The following is a 21,355-nucleotide window of genomic DNA, read 5'->3' as shown; positions in this document are numbered from 1 at the left end:
GTTTCTTTGTGTCAGCTAGGCAGGAGCCTCATGATTATAATCATGACCCTGGGAGGCTAAAGCGGCAGCTTCAGGAGTTCAAGAGTAGTCTGGAGTTCTTGGCACTCTGTCTCTACAAACAAAACAAAACCAGAAAGCTGTCTGGGAAGAAATAAATGTAACGAATATAAAGATGAATAAAAATAATAAGACAGAAAACATAGGACAGTATTGGGAGGGTATTTCAGGAATAACTCAGACCCTGAATATCCGTGTTTATTTTCCCACAGCTTTTATACTCAGTGTAAACTGGGGGAGAAGGTAACAAAAGACTTTACTAACATAATACAGAAGGTTAGCTCACACAGTCAACTCTGACATATCCAGTCATTAGCATTCTGGATGTTAAAATCTTTCATCCACCTTGTCAAAATACATTGAGTTTGAGGAAAAGGTGTGTATTATAGATGTCCCTGTGATGGCTGAGCACTGCACAGACTAGCTGTGTGTTATAGTACTGGCTGAGCACTGCACAGACTAGCTGTGTGTTATAGTACTGGCTGAGCACTGCACAGACTAGCTGTGTGTTATAGTACTGACTGGGCACTGCACAGACTAACTGTGTGTTATATTAATGACTGAGCACTGCACAGACTTGCTGTGTGTTATAGTACTGGCTGAGCACTGCACAGACTAGCTGTGTGTTATAGTACTGGCTGAGTACTGCACAGACTAGCTGTGTGTTATAGTACTGACTGGGCACTGCACAGACTAACTGTGTGTTATATTAATGACTGAGCACTGCACAGACTTGTTGTGTGTTATATTAATGACTGAGCACTGCACAGACTAGCTGTGTGTTATAGTACTGACTGAGCACTGCACAGACTAGCTATGTTATAGTAATGACTGAGCACTGCTCTTGGGAGTTAGGGATCCAATGGTGAAAGAACCCAAGCAGATCCAAAAATGAGAGGATCTGAGCCCCTGTGGTTGAAGGCTGTAAATTTCACAGTGCCTGGACTCTGTCAGAGATGAGGTTCTTAGACCCCAGGCTAAGTTGAACACCCAAATATACCACTGTAGGAGAGCACAGCTGAGCCTTATTTGGTGAGACTCACTATCCCAGGGATTCGAGGAAGTTCAGGAGCACAGAGGTGGCCTGTTGAGACAGAGACAATGTAGGCCTGAAGAGATGTAGGTCATCCACATACTGGAAGAGCATGCTCAAACCTGCATCAAAGTTTGAGAGATCTTGAGCCAGAGCTTGGCCAAAGAAATGGGGCCTGTCCTGAAAACCTTGAGAGAACAATCCATGTAAGCTGTCTGAAGGACCGAGAGTCAGAATCCACCCAAGTGAAGGCAAAGAGGAAGTATGAATCTGGGTGTAAAGGGACAGTAAAGAAGGCATCTTTTAGGTCTAGAACAGTAAAGTAGGAGGTGGTAGGAGGGACGTTAGAAAGGAGATTGTAAGGGTTGTTAACCAGAGGGTGAACTGGAATGATTGCCCCATTTATGATGCAGAGGTCTTGAACCAAGCGGTAAGCATCAGAGAACTTATGCACAGGAAGAATTGGAGTGTTGCAAGGTGAGTCGATAGGAATTAAAAGTCCATGAGATAGGAGACGGATGATAATAGGCTTAAAGGCCTCAGCAGTGGGTTTTAGAAATAGGAAACTAGAGTCTGGAAAGAAAGGACACAGGGTCTTTAAGGCAAACTAGCACTGGCTTGTGGTGAGTAGCAATCACAGGAATGTAAGTGTCCTATACTTGGGAACCTACTGGATCAGGGAGAGTAGGGACAGAACAGTCTGGGGTAGGAGCCTGGGAGGCTGTTAAAGTGAGAAGAAAGTGTGACGGGGCGGGGGGCGAGTGAGTGTGGCCCCAAAGCAGCTGGAAATATCTCAACCCAGTAAAGGTGCTGGGCAAACATCACTAAGAAAGAATGAGAGAAAAATTGCCCTGCAAGAATGTAGGACAGTGACAAAGTTTTAACTGGGGAGGAACAGGTCCCGTCTACCCTCATAACTGAAATTGGTGAGGCGAGCATAAGGCCCGAGTGAGATGTTAAAACAAAATAGGTAGTTTCCATGTCCAAAAGAAAAGTAATGGACGTGCCCACTATCTGTAGCTTTACCCTAGGCTCAGATAGGGTTACATGAATTACCAAGTTTGGGCTGCATCAATCCTCTGCAAGGCTGAGAAGTTTGAAGGCTGGTACAGTCTCGCTGATGTTGGTGAGACTGGACCTCTGTGGTGTGGCATAGAGGATGAGTCCGCATGGGGACATTGTGATTTCCAGTGACCAGGTTGCTGGCAGATAGGGCATAGCCTCGTAGGAGGCCCAGGGCAATATTGTGCCAAATGGCTATTTAGACCACATTTGAAGCAGCCTGCTGGTGAGGTTGACTTAGCTTGGACTCTACCAGGATAGAGCCTGTAGTTGGCTTCCCTTGTCCCCCTTCCAGTGTCCTTAGGGCAGCTGCTAAGGCTTGAGTCTGCAGAGTCACCGCCTGTTGTAGTCTTGTTTCTCAGGAATACTCATTTGCTTTTTCTCTGGCATTAAAAATTTTAAAGGCCATTTTCACCAATTCCTTTTTTCTAATATCTGGTGCTGACTGAAAAGTAAAATGGGTAGCCAGGACTGTGGCTCCCACTGGGGAGGCTGGATCTAGCCTGTTATACTGGACCATGGTCTCTTGTAACTGACTTTTAAAAATGGCTGGATTTTCATCAGCTAGCTGTGTAATCTCTTGAAGTTTGTCAAAATTAATTACTTTTTCTGAGACCATTTCCATACCCCAAAGGAGGCAGCAAACCATGATGTTCTGCCTCTGTCGGTGCTTTGGCCAGGTTGGTAATTCCAGGGTGGTTCTGTGGCTGCTACAGCCACTTTCCATAGGGACTGTACTGTTTACTAAATGAGTCTGGTCTACATATTGTCTCAGTGCTTCCTGAATTCTACGTTGCTCCTCAGGAATGAGAGTAGAAGCTTGGATGACATAGTAGTCATGCCAGGTTAGATCATAGGCCTGGGACAGATAACAAAACTCTAATATAAGCAGAAGGATTAGTAGAAAAGGAAAACAGCTACTTTTCTATCTGAGAGATATCTGGAAGAGAAAAGGGATTATGGACTTTTATTACGCCATTGACTCCCACCACTTCCTAAAGAGGGAAGAGAAGGGCAGAGTTATGATGGGATCTGGTATAGGAGGAGACAGAGGAGGATTGGGAGGGGCTAGCTCAGTGTGAAGAGGGGATCCAAGGGTACAAAGATGCTGTAGGAAGGGGAGAGAGAGAAGAAGAGAGGTAAGGGGGAAGTTGACCTTGAATTTCCGGTTTGGCTAGCAGGGGGTAGGTGAGGGTGGGGAAGAAGAGAAATGTGGAGAATATTGCTCCACAAGAGGGGGTGGATAGTGAGGGTTTGAGGGAGTGGGGGAGGGGCTAGTGCCTCTGGCTGCATGGTCCAGCTGGAATTATCAGGGTCCCAGTTCCCAGAAGACCGGGAATTTGGAGGTGCCACAGTCCTAGCATCCCAGACCAGTGCTACAAAACACTGGCTACTGAGGGAGGACCAAGAGTGCAGAGTCCCAAATCCATGGATTATGGAGAGCTCTGTCTATTTGTCCCCACAGTGACAAAAATTTTCTAGGTCTTGAAGGACGGTAAGCTCAAGGCTTCCCTCTGGTGGCCAATGTGTGCCATTATCAAGATCTTATTGAAGCCAAATCTTAGTGCATAGGGAAATTAGCCATTAGGGACAGATTGTATCAGACAGTCCCAATTTATAAAGATTTTGTAAGAGGCATCCCAGAGATGCTAGTGGATTTGGCTTCGAATTGCAAGCTCCCATTTTAAAAGTCTATACCCAACTGTGTGGCTCAAGACTATTACAGCTCATCTGCTGGGATGGCTCTTAGGCCAGAATGTGGCTGTGAAGATCTGTCTTTTTCTGACTACATGAGTCTTTAAGGAGAGGAATAAAGTCATGGCTTTATCCGCAAAACCTTGCAGCTCCTTGAAGAGGTCCTGCCACGAAACACTTAAATGGTGTTGATGGAAAGCTGAACGCATGCTTTTTGGTTTTCAGCCATAACAGGAAAAAAAGCTGTGCCATTTTAAAATGCTGGCTTTCTGGGCCATCCTGCCAGGGCAAACTCTGACCCTTTCAGGCAGGCAGTCCAACTGAGTGTGGTCTATGAGCAGAATGATGCAGCTTTCTTGCTGGCAAGGACCTTGAAATGCTATAGAGTTGTGGCAATTAAAATGACTATAGCCGGTACCCCTGCCATGAGGTTGGAAAGCCAAGGAATGGGCTGGATCCAGCCATCAAAACCATGACTTTAATCCTCTCCATAAAGACTCATGTGGTCAAAAAAGAGAGATATACAGTAAAGAGAAATTTAAAGACAACCTCTAAATGGTTACAGTCTGTTAAAAATATATGCAGGCTAAAGATTGAAGTTCTTAAAGTGAAAAAAAAAGAAAAAAGAAAAAAGTAGTTGGATGTGGTGATACACACCTTTAATCCCAAAACTTGGGAGGCAGAGGCCGACAGACCTCTGTGAATTCAAGGTGTGGTGGCGGACACCTTTAATCTAAGCACTTGAGAGGCAGAGCCGTGTGGATCTCTGTGAGTTCAAGGACAGCATGGTCTACAGACTTATTCCAGGACAAAGATATACAAAGTAAAAATAAATGAAATTGAGGTTAAAATAAAGCTGCACAAAGATGGAAAATACACAAAGAATCTTGATACTATATGCTATTATGCTATCTTTGAATTGTTTGAATGCTGAGGAAGGAGCAACAGGTGCTAAAAGATATTTGTTTATAAATGCTGCTGAACTAATCCAAGATAGATATTTTGAAAATACCTTGATTTCAAAATCTGGATCTAAGGTTATGATGCTTTGGAAAAGTTCTTCTTTTGTTTTCACAGAGGATGAGACCCTGTGGATCGCTTCTATCCCAATATGGTATGATAGACCATGACCTCCCGAAAGGTTGCTGTGAACACCCTCAAAAAATTACTTAATTCAACTGACAACTGAGATAAACCTAGCACACAGGTTTTACCATGAAAGACCTGATTAACAGCACCCCTGTACAGCAGGAAGAAGTTTGGAGAGAAAAAACTGAGCCTATATAGCCAAATATTGTTTCTAAATGTTCTTTTACATTTTAAGGGGGATATGATATAGATATGAATAATTTGCATTGGTATGGATTTTAAGGTCAATTTTGTTATATGTATATGTATTTCTGATCTTGATTAAGGTATTGTGATTGGGTAGTTCATTTAAAAATGTAATGTATAATTAGAAAATGTAGGTTGTTAATGGATTATCATCAATAATAGTCAAGCTTGTAGTCATGTTAGTTAGATTTTCTAGATATATAGAGATATATTTCAGCTAAATAGGCATTCTTCATATCTTTCAAAGACTACAGAATATGGCATTTAATGTTTTAATAAGTTAGGGCTTTTCAGGACAATGAGACACGTCTGCTCTTGGCAACACCAGTCTACTTCAAGAGGAAGATGGGTATCGAAGAGGCTCCTTATGGAGTGTGATAGCCATTTGGGCAAGAAACTGCTCTTGCCTGGACTGATGCATAAACTGGACACAAAGAACCTGCAGAGAGGGGACTGCTGAACTTGCCTAAAGGTGAGATGGTTTTTTGGGGTTCCTGACTCATGAAAGAGTCTGTGAGACATTCTGCAGGACACAGCATATAGTGACTTTGAACTGCCTTTGAAATTTCCTGCTTCATGGAAAAGTATGCTGGATTTTATATGGGCCTGAAGGCTGAAGATGGATTCCCCAATGGTACAGAAGAACTTTAGGTGACTGTCCAGGTAGTGAGAAGTCTCTGTCATTTCTAGAGTTTTGGAAGTTGCTTTCTTCTTGTTTATTTAGGTAATATATCCTTTTGGAGTCTTTCATGGAGTTGAAGAATAGATAGTTATTGTTTTCCTTAGTTATGATAAAAGATAAAGTAGATATAAATATTGTAACTGTAATTCTTTCTTGATAACTGTTTTGTTGTATGTAATTTTACTATGTTAAAGTGAAAGCCTTTCTTTTTTGTTTAAACAGAAAAGGAGAAATGATGTAGGAGAGTCTTCTATCTATCTGTTGCTTTCATTGGTTAATTAATAAAGGAAACTGCTTTGCCTGATAGGTTAGAACATAGGTAGGTGGGGAAGACAGAACAGAATTGTGGGAGAAAGAAATCAGAGGCAGGCAAACAATGAAGCTTTGGCCCAAGATAGACATAGGTTAGAATCTTCCCAGTAAGCCACCACCTTCTGTTGCTATACACATTAATAGAAATGGGTTAATCAAGATGTGAGAGTAACCAGTAGGAGGCTACAGATAACAGGCCAGGCAGTGTTTAAAAGAATACAGTTTGTGTGTTGTTATTTCAGGTGTAAAGCTAGCCACGCAGGAGCCAGGTGGGATGAAAAGAAGGCCTGCTTGCCTCATTACTACACATTTGTTGAATATGCTTTTTTCCATTTTATATTTTTTGCTTCTTTGTCAAAAATCAGGTGTTCATAGGTTTGTGGATTAATAACAAGGTCATCGATTCAGTTCCATTGGTCCTCCTGTCAGTTTTTATGCCAGTACCAGGCTGTTTTCATTACTGTAGCTCTGTAGTAAAGTTTGAAGACAGGGATTGTGATGCCTCTAGAAGTTTCTTTATTGTTCAGGATTGTTTTGGCTATCCTGGGTTTTTGCTTTTCCATATGAAGTTGAGTATTGTTCTTTCAAGGTCTGTGAAGAATTTTGCTGGGATTTTAATGGGCATTGCATTCAATTGGGAAAAGCAATTATAGATTGCTTTTGGCAAGATTGCCATTTTTACTATGTTAATTCTCTTTCAAGGTCCGTGAAGAATTTTGCTGGGATTTTGATGGGCATTGCATTGAATCTGTAGATTGCTTTTGGTAAGATTGCCATTTTCGCTATATTAATTCTACCTACCCAAGAGCATGGGAGATCTTTCCATTCTCTGGTGTCTTCTTCAATTTCTTTCTTCAAAGATTGAAAGTTCTTGTCATACAGTTCTTCCACTTGTTTGGTTAGAATTACTCCAATATATTTTATGCTATTTGTGGCTATTGTAAAGGGTGATATTTCTCTCATTTTTTTTCAGACCATTTATCATTTGTGTAAAGGAGGGTTACTGACTTTTTCAAGTTAATCTTGCTTGTATCCTGCTACATTACTGAAGGTGCTTATGAGTTGTAGAAATTCCTTGGTAGAGGTTGCTTGCTCAGGCCTGCTTGCTCTGTGTACTCTTCTTTGTACCTGCTCCTGTGGAGACCACTGCCTCAGCCTGCTCCTGTGGTGGTCACTGGCCTGGGTCTGCTCCTGCGGAGGTCCCTGGCTTGTGCCTAATTCCTCAGAGGTATCTGGCTCAGACCTGCTCCCTTGGCAGTCACTCCCTTGTACCTGCCTAACTAAACCTATATTTCTTATCTACCCTGTGCATACAGTGGTACCTTATTTGAACAAGGGACATTCATCTTGCTTCTTTCTGTATCTCTTGAAACTCTTGAAACTCCACTGTTTTTCTTCCCAGTGTCCTTAGTCTGGTTTTCCTGCCCAACCTTATCCTGTCCAGCTATTTGCCAGTCTGCTTATTTATTAAACCAATTGCAGTATAATTTATATAGTTTACAAAAGGATTATTCCATATCAGTAGTCAAGTTGACAGCCAAGAATAGCTCTCATACAACTTAAGTAATTTATGTCTGCTTTTTCTGCTGGGAATTAGAAATGTGTTTACAGAAGTCATGTTAATGGCATTAGTCTGCATGTGGTCATTTGTGTGTCCTCTTTTGTTAAACATAATGTTTTATTGATTCATCTGCTTTTATGCCTATCAATACTTCATTCCATGCTATTTACAAAGGAGCATTTATTAAGTTATAATCAGCCTACAGCAGTATTATTGGATCAGATTCTGCCCATACAGTTAACCTTTTTAACACTGCAATGATGTCTTCCAGAATTAACCATTTTGAAAATTGCATTATTCCAGATGGTGGTGGCACATACCTTTAATCTCAGGACTCAGGAGGCAGAGGAAGTAGAATCTCTGTGAGTTTGAGGCTACCCTGGTCTACAGAGTGAGTTCCTGGACAACTAGGGTTGCACAGAGAAACTCTGTTTTAACTCCTTCCCCAAAAGAGGATAAAGAAGAAAAAGAATATCGGTGAATCAATCCTACACCAGTTATGTTTTAAGGGGTTATTTATTTTGGGGGGTAAAACTTACATACACCATAAACCGTCAGGAAGGGAGCCTAGTCTCTAGAGCAGGAGCCGGGAGCAGAAGCCAGGACCAAGCACAGGAACCAAGAGGCCCTAGCCGAGATCTGTGGCTCTTTTTAAAAGAGAAATATACCACGCCCCAGTGGGCTGGTATTTCAGCGGCTATTGGCTGACAGAGCGCAAGGCCCTCCCGCAGCATCGAACTCAATGGGCTGGCTCGTGCTTCAGCGACTATTGGCTGAAGCAGCGGAAGATAATCCCACAGCAGCAGCAGCAGCAGCAGCAGCAGCAGAAGAAGAAGAAGAAGAAGAAGAAGAAGAAGAAGAAGAAGAAAGAAAGAAAAAGAAAATTGTATCACATATATTTTTTTGATGTGTGGATGTGGGTGCCCACATGGTGCTTGTTTATGTGTGCACAAGTCACCACATGTATGGAGAAGTCGGAGGATGACTTATAAGGAATTGGTTCTCTCAACCCAGCACGTGGAGATCATCCTCAGAATGGAACTCAGGTCATCAGGCTTGCCAGTAGGTTCCTTGCCGCTCTAAGTCATCTCTCCAGCTTATAGAATAAACAACCGTATGTTCCTACTCCATATATGAGTAGGAGCATTGTAGCCTTGGTAAACTTTGGAAGAATCAATAAGGATGTGAAATGACATTTCAACATCTGCGATAATTTGGACTATTGTTCTTTGATTTTTATGTCTGTATTATTGTATGGCTGGATGTCAGCTCGATCCTAAAGATGAGAGGCATCAAACCTCAACATTTTTTCTGCCATGGTCTCTATAGCATTGGGATAGTCATTTGTTCAAATGTTTGAGATGATTTACTAACAATTTCTTGAAAAAAATGAAATTTTGTAACAGATTTAAAAGTTGAAATGGAGTTCAAAAGCTTCCCATGACTTCTTAAATCAATTTAGGTAAATTTTACTGGATTGTTCTGTTGACAGGTTTTGGCTAGTATTCTGCACACTTGTCAGGTACATGTGTATAAATTGTTTGTTGTGTTCTCTTGTTTGTGATCCTGCTTTAATTTTAACCAGCTTAGCTAGAGTACTAACCATTCAATTCATCCTTGGAAAGAAATTACTTCATTGTGTGTCTTCGGTGTTTCATTATCAAAGTTATTTTTCTATTTATTTTGGTTGACTTTATTTAATTTTTGAAAATTCTAAATTTTAGTGTTGACATATGATATACATACTTAAAACTTGCAGATTCTTTAAATACTGTTTCAGGTTCATTTCAATGATGTTTTAAATTATTTAAAAATATTTAAACTAGACATCAAAACAAAACCAAATAATCCAATTTTAAAAATTGAGTATGTGCCTAAACAGAGAATCCTCAACAGAATAATCTTAAATGGCAGGGAAACATTTAAAGAAATGTTCAACATCCTTAGCCATGAGGGAAATGCAAATCAAAGCAACTCTGAGATTCCATCTTACACCTGTCAGAATGACTAAGATCAAAGATATAAGTGACAGCTCATGCTGACAGGGATGTGGAACAAGGCAACACTCCTCCTTTGCTGGTGGGAGTCCAAACTTATACAATCATTTTGAAAATCAATATGGTGGCATCTCAGAAAATTGGGAATCAATTCACTTTAAGATCCAGCTATATTACTCTTCGGCATATATGCAAAGGATGCTCAATCACACCACCAGGACACATGCTCAGCTATGTTCATGGCAGTTTTATTTGTAATAGCTAGAATCTGGAAACAACACAGCTGTCCCTCAGCAGAGGAATTAATAAAGAAAATGTACATTTACACAATGGAGTATTACTTAACTGTTAAAAACAATGACATCAGGAAATTTGAAGGCAAATGGATGGAACTATAAAAAAACATCCTGAGTAGGCAATCCAGACCCAGAAAGACAAACACAGTATATACTCACTTATACGTGAATATTAGCTGTGAAGTAAAGCATAATCATGCTATAATCTACAGACCCAGAGAGGCTAGGTAACAAGAGGAACCCGAGGGGGGGGCGGTGGTACGTAACTCTCTCTGGGTTAGAAACTTGGGAGATGAAGGGGAAGAGTATTGAAAGAGAAGCATGGAAAGGGAATAGGCTTTTGGGGATCAGGTTGAAACCTGATGCAATGGAAACTCCCACAAATCTACAAGCATAAACCCAGCTAAGACCCCTAGGGGAGAAGCCTGAGCTGGCCATCTCCTGTGATCAGATTGGTGACTGCACTGATTGTCATCAGAGAGTTTTCATCCAGTAACTGATGGAAACAGATCCAATTACCCACAGTCAAACATGAGACTAAGCTTGGGGAATGCTGTTGAAGAGAGGGAAGAAGGATTGTAGGAGCCAGAGGAGACAAGAACACAACAGTAGCAACTGACCTGGCTCATCAAAACTCACAGAGTCTGAACCAACAGCCAGGGAACCTGCATGGGACCAACCTAGGCCCTCTATACACATGTAACAGTGTGTAGCTTGGTCTACCCGTGGGACTCCTAACAGTGAGAGCAGGGACTTTCTCTAACACTTAGGCTGGCTCTTGGGAACCTATTCCTCCTATGGCATTGCCTTGCCCAGCCTTAATACAAGGGGAAGTGCTTAGCCTTGTGGCAACTTGATAAGCAGGCCTCTGTGGGAGAACTGTTCCTTTCTGAACAGAAGCAGAGAAGTAGATTGAAAGGGTTGGAAGGGAGGTATGGGGAGGGGATGAGAGGAGAGGAAGGAGGGAAAACTGAGGTAGTCATGTAAAATAAAAAAATAAATTTAATTAAAAAGTGTGTGCGTGTGTGCCTCTCTCTCTCTTTGGGGTGTGTGTGTGTGTGTGTGTGTGTGTGTGTGTGTGTGTGTTTGCCTTGGGCTGGGGGAATGGCACGGTGGGAAAGGACTTGCTGACCAGACATGAGGACCTGAATTTAAATGCCCAACACCCATGCAAACAACACTGGCAGGGGAACAGAAAAATAGAAAAAAAATCCCTTTTAGTCATTTTATATCCAGCGATGTTTTGTTTTGACCCAGGTCATGGTCTGACATTTTCAGTACCCTGTGTGCACTGAGAAAGAATGTATAGAGTGCAGACGCTGCTGGAGGACTTAGAAACGTCAGTCAATTGACACAGTGTCGGCTTACTTTCATCTCCTGAATTTATAATGTCTTGTCATCTTGTCTCAGTTTATTAGTTTATGGTGCTAGGAACAAATGCTGGATGTTTAGGAAACTCTGAGTATATACTAACAGACAATCTGTCACTGAATGGCACCATAAACCCCTTCTGTGACTTTGTCTTATTAATTGCAATCACAGAATATCCAAGTCTCTAACTATTTGGTTCAGTTTCTTTGTATAACCTGGGTAAAACTGGATCCATTCTTTGAAAAGACAACCTGGTGATCTCATAGAAAGAGACAGTCTGAAGATCTCAGTGTGACGAACCTCCGGAGGCTGAGAATACAGCAACCTCAGTATCCAGCTATGACACTCTTAGGTATACAAACATATGAGTCTACATTCTACTACAGAGACACTTGCTCATCCATGTTCATTTTTTCTCTATTGATAATTGGAAACAGTTTATATGTACATCATCTGATGAATGAATAATGAAAAGGTGTTATATTTACAGAAAATAATATTATTCTGTTGTTAAGAAAAATGAAAGGAGTCCAGATGGTGGTGGCACACATGTTTAATCCCAGCACTCAGGATACAAAGACAGCAAATCTCTGGGAATTTAAGGCTAGTTTGGTCTACAGAGCATGTTCCAGGACAGGTGCCAAAGCTACACAGAGAAACATTGTCTCAAAAAACCAAAAAGAAAAAAAGGAAAAGAAAAGAAAGAAAATGAAAGGAAATTCACTGCCAAATGGATAAAGCTAGAAAAAAATTCATTCTGAGTGAAGTAACTTAGACACCAAAAGACAAATATTGGATGCTTTCACTTCTATGTCAAAGGCAGCTTTTACTATTTCAATACGTGTGCTGCAGTCCAAATAACCACACAGTTAATTATCTAATAAGCCACTCAGGGGTGATGAAAGACTCTTCCAACGAGAGAGAAAGAGCATAAAGTAGGGTTGGTAGTGAGGTCGGGAAGATCTAGGAGGAACTGGGGGAGAATAAAACATGATCAAAATATATTGCATTAAAATTTTTCACTAAAAATATTTATGACAACATTATTATACTAACCCAATTTTTAAAAACAGACTTATATAGTAAGACCGAGTCATTTGCTATTTGTGGTTATCTCCAGCTCTAGTTCCTCTCCCAATACCAGAGAGCTAAAAATTCCCAAGCTTCTAGTAATCGGTTCATCTTTATAGTGACTCAATCCCACTCTATGTCTATCTAGGAGTCCACTAAGGGCCACTCATAAAAGTCTTTTATATCACTTTACAGCATCTTTGTCAGTCAGAAAGTTCCAAGCATCTTGAGAACTCTTTGACAGGACAGAGACAAAGACTTTCTTAGATCACAGTTCATAAGACAAAAACACTTAACACTTATTGGTAATTAGTTTGTACCCAACACCACACAAAGTACTTTATATGCATCATATCTTAAATCACCACTAACTCCCTATAAAATAGACACTAATACTTCCAGTTTACAAATGAGGAAATGGCTCACAATGAAATCAAACTTTCCATTTTATAGTTAGTTCATTGTGGTTTTGTCAAAAAATAATTATCAAATTAATTGGAGAATATTGATCTATTTATGTCAAAGCTAAGAAAAATGTACCTTTGTTGAACCTTACACAAAATATACCAAACTGAAAATGCTTGCAATAGTTCATTTTTGGCATCTTGCATGCTGACCAATATCTAGGTCACACTAGTTCATAGGTTATGTTTTCAAACATTAACTCTGCCTGTAACAGCATTATTATGAACATATATATATATATATATATATATATATATATATATATATATATATATATAGTTTGCCATACCCATTTACATCATTTAAGTACCTACATAGTTTCTTAAGGTGAAAAAAATATTTTAAATATTTAACCTCTTTATACTCGATTAAAGATTAAAATGAATCTGAATAATAATTATTGATTTCCTAACACATGGTATGTGATGATCTGGGTGTTGGATGGACGTCAATAACTACAACGGCATCTTTGTTCTCACCTTGATCATTCCCTATGAGGAATGACAGAGAACAATGGGGCATATAATGTTAGCTATAATTGTAGGCTATTTCAAACACTATGAAGAACAGCAGTTTGGGGTAGAGTATGAACAAGCAGGAGGTGCTTCAAGCAAGGTGGTGAGGAAAGACTTACAGAGATGATGCTTGACAAGGGTTCCAAAGAAGAGGGGATATACACAATGCTGATGGGGGGCACTATTCCAAGTTTAAACAATGGCAGTACTAAGTTCTTGAGGTGGTAGTTTAGTTGGCAATTTGAGGAACAGAAAAGACCCCTGTGTAATGGTGACCAAATGAGTAAAGAAGAATGTGTCAGCATACTGAATTAGGGAGGCATGGCTGACCCCACAGTCCCAGTCAGAGCTGAGTGAGCTATGAAATTGGAAGGTTTTGACTAGTTGAACAGTGTGGTCTAATGCAATATACACATCTTTCTTTGGAATTTCAGATTAATTGCTATAGAATGAGAAGATAAGACAGAGAGACCAGGAAGGCTATTGTTCTTCTCTATATGGGAAAAAAAAGATATGAACCAAAGTAGCTATGGTGTGTGTGTGTGTGTGTGTGTGTGTGTGTGTGTGTGTGTAGAGGGTGTGGATAATGTAGGGTGTTGCTTTGAGTTTAAAGAGAGAATTTGCAAATTTCCTAAGGGCTTGGGGTAGAATGGAGAAAGTAGTAAAGAATACTTCTTTCTTTCTTTCTTTCTTTCTTTCTTTCTTTCTTTCTTTCTTTCTTTCTTTCTTTCTTTCTTTCTCTCTCCCTCTCTCCCCCCCCTCTGTCTCTGTCTGTCTGTCTGTCTCTCTCTCTCTCTCTCTCTCTGTGTATATGTCTGAGGAAGAAGGAGAGAGAGAGAGAGAGAGAGAGAGAGAGAGAGAGAGAGAGAGAGAATAAGACTTGTAGATACATACCTGCTTGTAGAAGGCCGCAACCACACTCTCCACCATAGATGGCGCTGCACCGCCAGGTGAGCTAGAAAGCTCACACGTGTTGGTATTTTTCCACTACTCCCAAGGTATCACCTGGGACTGGGAGCAGTTGACCAATCCAAGAATGACACGTCCAAAGCAGGGTCTGTTTCCTATATAAGGGATGGGTTCCATCTTATCTGGGTCTCCGCCATGTTGGCTGATGCCCGCTCTCCCAAGGGGCATTAAAGCTTTACTGCAGAAGTATCCTATGTGTACCGCGTGGTTCTTGCTGGCGAGATGGAAGCGCGGGACACCTGCTACCAGTTAAGATGAAAAAACTTAGTTAGGGTAGAGAAGATTTGTCCATTACATGATATGGTATCAAATATATGTACCACCACAATCAATCCAAACACCAAAATGTTTTAAAGAGAAGTTGATTATTTCCACTTTCCTGATGAGAAATTATTGAGGGAACTTCAGAGTCTTGTCCTAATTGACACATCCAGTCTAAGTTTAATTTGATATTGAGACAAGCAATTTCTGCATGTTCTGTTGTGCTCTGCCAGACTTTTCTCCGTTAGCTATTCTACAGTCTGTACTATAGCAATAAATCATAATGGCAGACAAATGGGAACAGGTTTCTACTGTCCTCACAATGATCATAACTTGAATCACTTTCTGTTGAACCCTTTACAATTGTTTCAGGTTCTTTAAATTCTTTTTTGTTTTGTTTTATTGTTTTAGAATCCTAAGTTTCTTGTTTCCATTATGAAAAATAAAATTCTGACATTATTATTTTCACGGATGTATGACCTTATTTGAATATTCTCAACCATTCCTAATTCAGAGGAAGACAGAAAAGAGAGCAGACTGAGGTCCTCACTTTGCCCTCTCTGAACCTAGTAAAGAACCCAGTTTTGTTGCTACCCTCAAATTGTGTAATCTTGTGGATTTTACTTTGTACTTATAAGAGTTGGTCTTATTATCTGGAAAATGTGGTTAATAACAGTACTTACTAAATTTTTATAGAAAAATTATAAAACACTTAATATAGTGTGACCACATAGAAATGCTTCATGAAATATTAGTAATCAAAGAACTATTCTAAGAGGCAAGTTCACTTCCCTAATGACATTTTATTTCTTTCTTTGAACTTTTCAATTCCTCTGAAATCTACATTGTAGTTATCATTTCTGTGTGAAAGAGGAACTAACCAACGAGCATCAGATCAGGGTTCCTTAAGAAAATCCAGGGTAAAACCCAATTTCTATGTTGCTGTATGGTAAATCTGGGCTCCTATAATAATACAGGTGTCTTTCCATTTGGATGTGGATTTACCATAGTCAGCAGCTAGAATGACATGAAGGGATTTTTAAAAAGCAAGATAAGGAAAAGGAGGAAAGAAGAATGTGGAAAGGGAAAGAGGAGAGGAGTGACCTTGTAGGATGTGAATATGGATGCAGGGCAGGAGGGGAGAAGAGAAGTGGTGTGGAGTAGACGGGGGAGGAATGAGAAAGGAGGAGAAAATATGATGGGGAGAATTGAAGCAAAACCAACAGAAAAGATCACATATGGACTAAGAAACTGGCACATACATTTAGATGGCTAGCGTATGGTGTTTATGCTTCAAAGATATTTGCACTGTAGGTTATAGCTGGAAGAGAACATTGCAGATTCAAAATTGGAGATTGTGAGAAAGCAGCCACCTAGACTTCTGGACTCCTTAACTACAAAATGTGAAAGGTGAGCCCTCAGGATTAGAATTTCATTATATAATCAAAGCATCTAAGAATTTAAAGCATCCATTGTGTTTTCAAGGTTTATACTAAGGCATTCAGGAAGGAGGATCTTCAACTGAGAAAATGTTTCCATGAGATTGGGCTTTATGAATCCTGTGGGGCAGGGACTTACCATCATGAAAAAATCAACCCCCTTGGCCATAACCTGCTTGGGAGATACCATGGGATCCCTTTGGCCAGTGACTCAACAAAGTGTACCCCAATAATGACACTGGAAATTTTACTTGGTTACATGAATATTTAAATATTAGAGATCTTTTCCCATTTTACAGGCTGACATTTTGTGCAAATGATAGTGTCCCTTGCCATATAGAAGATTTTCAGGTTTATGAGGTTCCATTTATTAATTATTGTTGTTAGTATCTGTGCTATTGGAGTGCTGTTCATAAAATTCTCCCTTTGCCAATACATTCAAGACTATTCTATTCTCCACTTTCTCTTCTGTATCTGGCGTTATATTGAGGTCTTTGATCTATTTGGAACTGGGCTTTGTGTAGCATGATAAATATGAATATATTTGCATTTTTCTACATGCATATATCCTGCTTGACAAGCACTATTTGTTGAAGATATCTATTTTTCCAGTGTGTATTTTCAGCTCTTTGTCAAAATACAGGTGTCCATGTGTGTGTGGACTTAGGTCTGAGTCTTCAGTTCAATTGAAGTATACCCTTTTATTCAATCAGCCCCACCCACGAAATGATCATTGCAATGAGTCATTGGTTTGACTCAAGGCCTCTAGAAAACCATCATCACTGGACCCTCATTGAAATTCCTCTCAGATATCCTGCTGCTGTCTTGAGTCATGGAGATCCTACAGTTATCATTGCATGGAACCAGTTCCTTCACAAACTCAAGCAGGTCATAGATGAGGTAGATGTTATACCCAGGATGTGGTTTTGAGTGGTAACTGAAATCGTTGGTCACAGCCATTGGAACCATTCTCTCAGGTGAGTGACAGAGCCAGTTCTCTTAGGCCCATGCCATCGGGGCCAACTCTCCGGAGTTCAGGGGCCAGCTTCTCATGGAGGGGGAGGGCAGGGCCAGCTCCCTTTCTCCAGTGTTCAGCAAGGGGTAGGACCAGCTATCCCAAGGCCAGTAAGGGAGAGAGCCAGCTCAGAATAGCCATTGAATTTCAACACACATGGTTCCTATTATCCCCACGGTAACATGGACCATGAACATCATCACACCTCAGCTGCAGCAAGAACACAAAGCCATAAATGCCCTTGGTAGCAGCTTGGGCCTGGACATCACCATGGCCCTGGCAGTAACACAGGCCACCCAGATGGGTATGGTTTTGGTTGTCCTTGGACACCAAAATAGTGTTAAAGAGCTGTCTAGACCTTGGGCATCTGCTCAGTCCCTGGTGGCAACAGGAAACATGGACATCAACCCAGACCCTGACTACTGCTGGTCTATGGCCTCAGACATAACTCATGGCAGCAACATGGCCCCACGTTGCAGTGCAGGACACCCAAATTGTCACAACCCCAGAGGTAGCAAGGCCCTCCTTCAGACACCACCAATATGGCCACAGGTTACAGTCTAGACCCCAGGCATCCATTGGGCCTTTGGTGGTATGATGGGCCACAGACATCAACATAGAACCTGACTATGGTAGAACCACAGACTCAGACATGGACCTCAGCAGTAGCCCTATCCAGGACAATCAATACCATGGTCCCAGGTAACAGCGAGGACCACTCAGATGAGCATGGTCCCAGTAGTGGCATGGCCCTTGGGCACCAACATGGCCACAGGAAGCAGCCTAGACCCCAGACATCTGTGTGGCCTTTGGTGGCACCATAGGCCCCTGACATCACAAACCCCAACTGTGGTAGAATCATGGACCCAAACATGATGCTAGGTAGCAGCCCAGGCTCAGATGTCACCATGACCCCAGGCAGGAGCACAGGCTACTCAGATCAGGATGGCCCCCAAAACAGAGTGGCCCTTGGACACAAACATGTCCCAAGTGGTGGCCCATACCCTTGACATCGGGATGGTCTTCAATGGTTTAAAAAACCACAGGCATCAACACAGACCCTGGGTATGGTAGGGCCATGAACCCAGACATGTCCCCAGTTGCAGCCCAGGCATGAATATCACCATGGCACTTCCTGGCTACAAAAGCCACTCAGATCTGTGGTATGACCCTCAGATCCCCTCCTGGCCTCAGATAATTTCCCAGACACCAAGTATTTGCATGGTGTTCAATGGTATAAGGAGCCAGAGATATCAATCCAGATGCTGACTGTGGTAGGTAGGGCCATGGATCAAGACGTGGCCCTATGCCACAGTATGGGCATGGAGGTCACCATGGCCCCAAGTGGTAGCAGGAGCCATCCAAATTAGCATGATCCTGCTGGCAGGATGGCCCTCAGACACCAACATGGACTTGGTGTTTGACCACAACCCAGTCATACACATGGCCTTCAGTAGTTACTGAAGCCATAGACATCAACACAGACCCTGGCTGTGGCTGGGATATGGATCCAGACTTGGTCCCTGGCAGCACCCCAGGCCCAAATGTCACCTGGTACAGAGTGGCAAGCAAGCCGTCAACATCAGCCCATTCCTCACCACCCTCACTTCTTCAGAACTCCCTCTTACCACAGCACACAAACCATCCTGCCTCGCTTTCTTTCCCATCTCTACAATGTACTTGTTCACCATAATGACACTCATCCAACCAGCACTGTAAGGCACCAGGGGGCCTGTGGATGCCTCAGGCAGGCCAGACCCATGAGGACCCAGACTGCCCCAATGGTGTCTTTCACCCACCTGAGCCTCATGCTTCTTCAGTCTCTTTATTCAATGTCTTTAAGTTATTATTATTATTCAAGTCTATCACTTGATTGGTTAGAGTTATCAAAAGGTATTTTTGAGGTTTTTGTGAAAGGTCCTGTTTCCATTATTTCGTTCTCACTTTGCTTGTCATTTTTATATGAAAAGGCTTTGAATTTTTGTGTGTATGTTAATTTTGTATCCTGCTACTTTGCTGAGAACGTTTTTCAGTTGCAGAGGATTCCTAGTGGAGATTTTATAAACTTTTGTCAGAGCCTGCCCCAACAAATCCAGGTGGGGTGTCTGGAAAGGGGCACAAGGTTGAGAAAATGGCAAATTGAAAGAAACTGAGACAGAAAACCAGGATAAATACAGGAGGTCTATTGGCAAATACCAACCAGCCCAGAGTTTATTTCAAAGCCTGCTTGTATACGAAAGCAGAACAAAGCACAGCATAGCCGGTCAGTATCTAACCACAAGACTATTCCTGTTCTTGAGCAAGCAGTTTCTTTTACTATCTGGATGTGCCTTCGGCTGGCATTCATCAGCCTGTGTCTTTCCCATGGGCTTAATCAGAACTTTTTCACAGTTCTCAAGGAGACTGAAACAAGCAAGTGTTGTGGGGAGGTCACTTGTTTGTTCCAGCTGCTCAGAACTGAAATAATCACACAGAAACCATATTATTTAAATCACTGCTTGCTCCAGTTTCTCATTTGCTAACTCTTACATCTTAGTTTAACCCATCTCCATTAATTTGTGCATCACCATGAGGTGGTGGCCTACCAGCAAAGTTTCAGCACATCAGTCTCAGGCAGCAGCTCCATGGCTTCTCTCTTACTCCACCCTTCTTTCTTCCAGCATTCAGTTTAGTTCCCCCTACCCGACCTAGCTCTGCTCCTTTATAGCTCTGCTCCTTTATAGCTCTGATATAGGCCCAAAGCAGTTCCTTCATTTATCAATGATAATCACAGAATACAGAGGGAAATCTCACATCAAGCAAGCTTGAACTCAAAAGACGTGTAAGTCAGAATGGACTCCAGATGGAAACTGAGTCACCTGTGAGCTACCACAACCTTTTATGCATAAAATCATGTCATCTGAACATAAAGATACTTTGACTTCTTCCTTTGCTTTTTGTATCTCCTTGATATCCTTCTGGATTTTTTTATTGCTCTAGCTAAGAACTTCAAGTAGTATATTGAGTAGGCATGGAGTGAGCAGACATCTTTGTCTTGCTCATTAGAGAAAATGCTTTGATTTTCTTTGTTTAGGTAGATGACGGCTGTTGGCCTACTGTCAATTGTCTTAATTATATTAAGGTATGTTACTTGTATCTCTAGTCTTTCCAGGACTTTTATCATAAATGTATATTGAATTTTGTCAAAGGACTTTTTCACATACAATGAGATGATCATACGATATTTATTTTTCATTCTTTTTATGTGTTGGATTATTTTTATTGATTTATTTATGTTGAGCCAGCCATACTTCTTTGTCATGAAGCCAATCTGATCATGACAAATACTCTTTTTGATGTATTCTGGAATTCAGTTTGTAAATATTTTATTGAAACTATTTGCATCCATAATAGACGTTGATCTATAATTTTCTTTTTTGTTAATTCTTTTTGTGGTTTTTGATATCAGGGAAATAGTGGCTTGATAAAAAGGGTTAGGAAATGTTTCTTCATTTTCTATTTTATGGAATAAATCTGAGGAGTATTAGAGTTAATTTTTCTTCTAAAAAATTAAAATCTGGTAAAATCTGGTCTGTTAAAATTCTGAGCTGAATCCATCTGATCCCAGACTGATTTTGGTTGAGAAAGGGTAAAGACTTTTAAAGTATGTCCTTATGATTCTCTGGAATCATATGTCAATAGACATAGGAAATGTCTATTGAAAGGACCCACTTTTATCTATAATTATATTAATTTAGATGTCTCTCTATATTTTTCAGTTAATTTTATCTGTCAATCTCACTGATCTTCTCAAGGAACCAGCTCTTCATTTCAGTGATTCTTTGTATTGTTCTTACCTTCTTCCATTCTTCTTAGTTTTGTTTTGTTTGTTTCTTTCTTTCTTTCTTTCATTGACTTCAGCTCTGAGTTTGATTATTTCTTGCTGTATACTCTTTTGGGGTGTTATTTCTTACTTCTTGTTCTTGAACTTTCAGGTGTATCACTAAGTTTTTCATATAAGATCTCCAGCTGTTTTTAATGTAAGGGTTTAGTTCTGTAAAGTTGCATTTTAGAATCATCTTCACTGCAGCCTATTAGTTTGGGTGTGTTGTGTTTTCATTTTTACTCAATTCTAAAAGAGGTTTTAAACTCCTTCTTGACTTCTTTCTTGGCACATTTTTCATTCAGAAGTGAATTGTTCATTTTTCACAAGGTTTTGTACTTTCTGTTGTTATTGATA

The 21,355-nt window shown here is 40.8% G+C and overlaps 1 long non-coding RNA gene across 1 annotated transcript; it reads left to right on the top strand.

Annotated features, from left to right (window-relative positions):
• The first annotated feature begins 3,838 nt into the window (after window positions 1–3,838).
• Window positions 3,839–8,548, top strand: LOC148118759 (uncharacterized). The gene is made up of 3 exons (XR_015735737.1): window positions 3,839–5,654; window positions 6,879–6,940; window positions 8,041–8,548. It is a non-coding gene; the product is annotated as an uncharacterized LOC148118759 (long non-coding RNA).
• Window positions 8,549–21,355: the final 12,807 nt, after the last annotated feature.

The sequence above is a fragment of the Myodes glareolus genome, chromosome 20 (assembly GCF_982192425.1).
Source record: "Myodes glareolus chromosome 20, mMyoGla1.1, whole genome shotgun sequence".
Lineage (NCBI taxonomy): Eukaryota > Metazoa > Chordata > Mammalia > Rodentia > Cricetidae > Myodes > Myodes glareolus.
The sequence above is the reverse complement of the archived record's forward strand: the minus strand, read 5'-3'. Positions and strand labels throughout refer to the sequence as shown.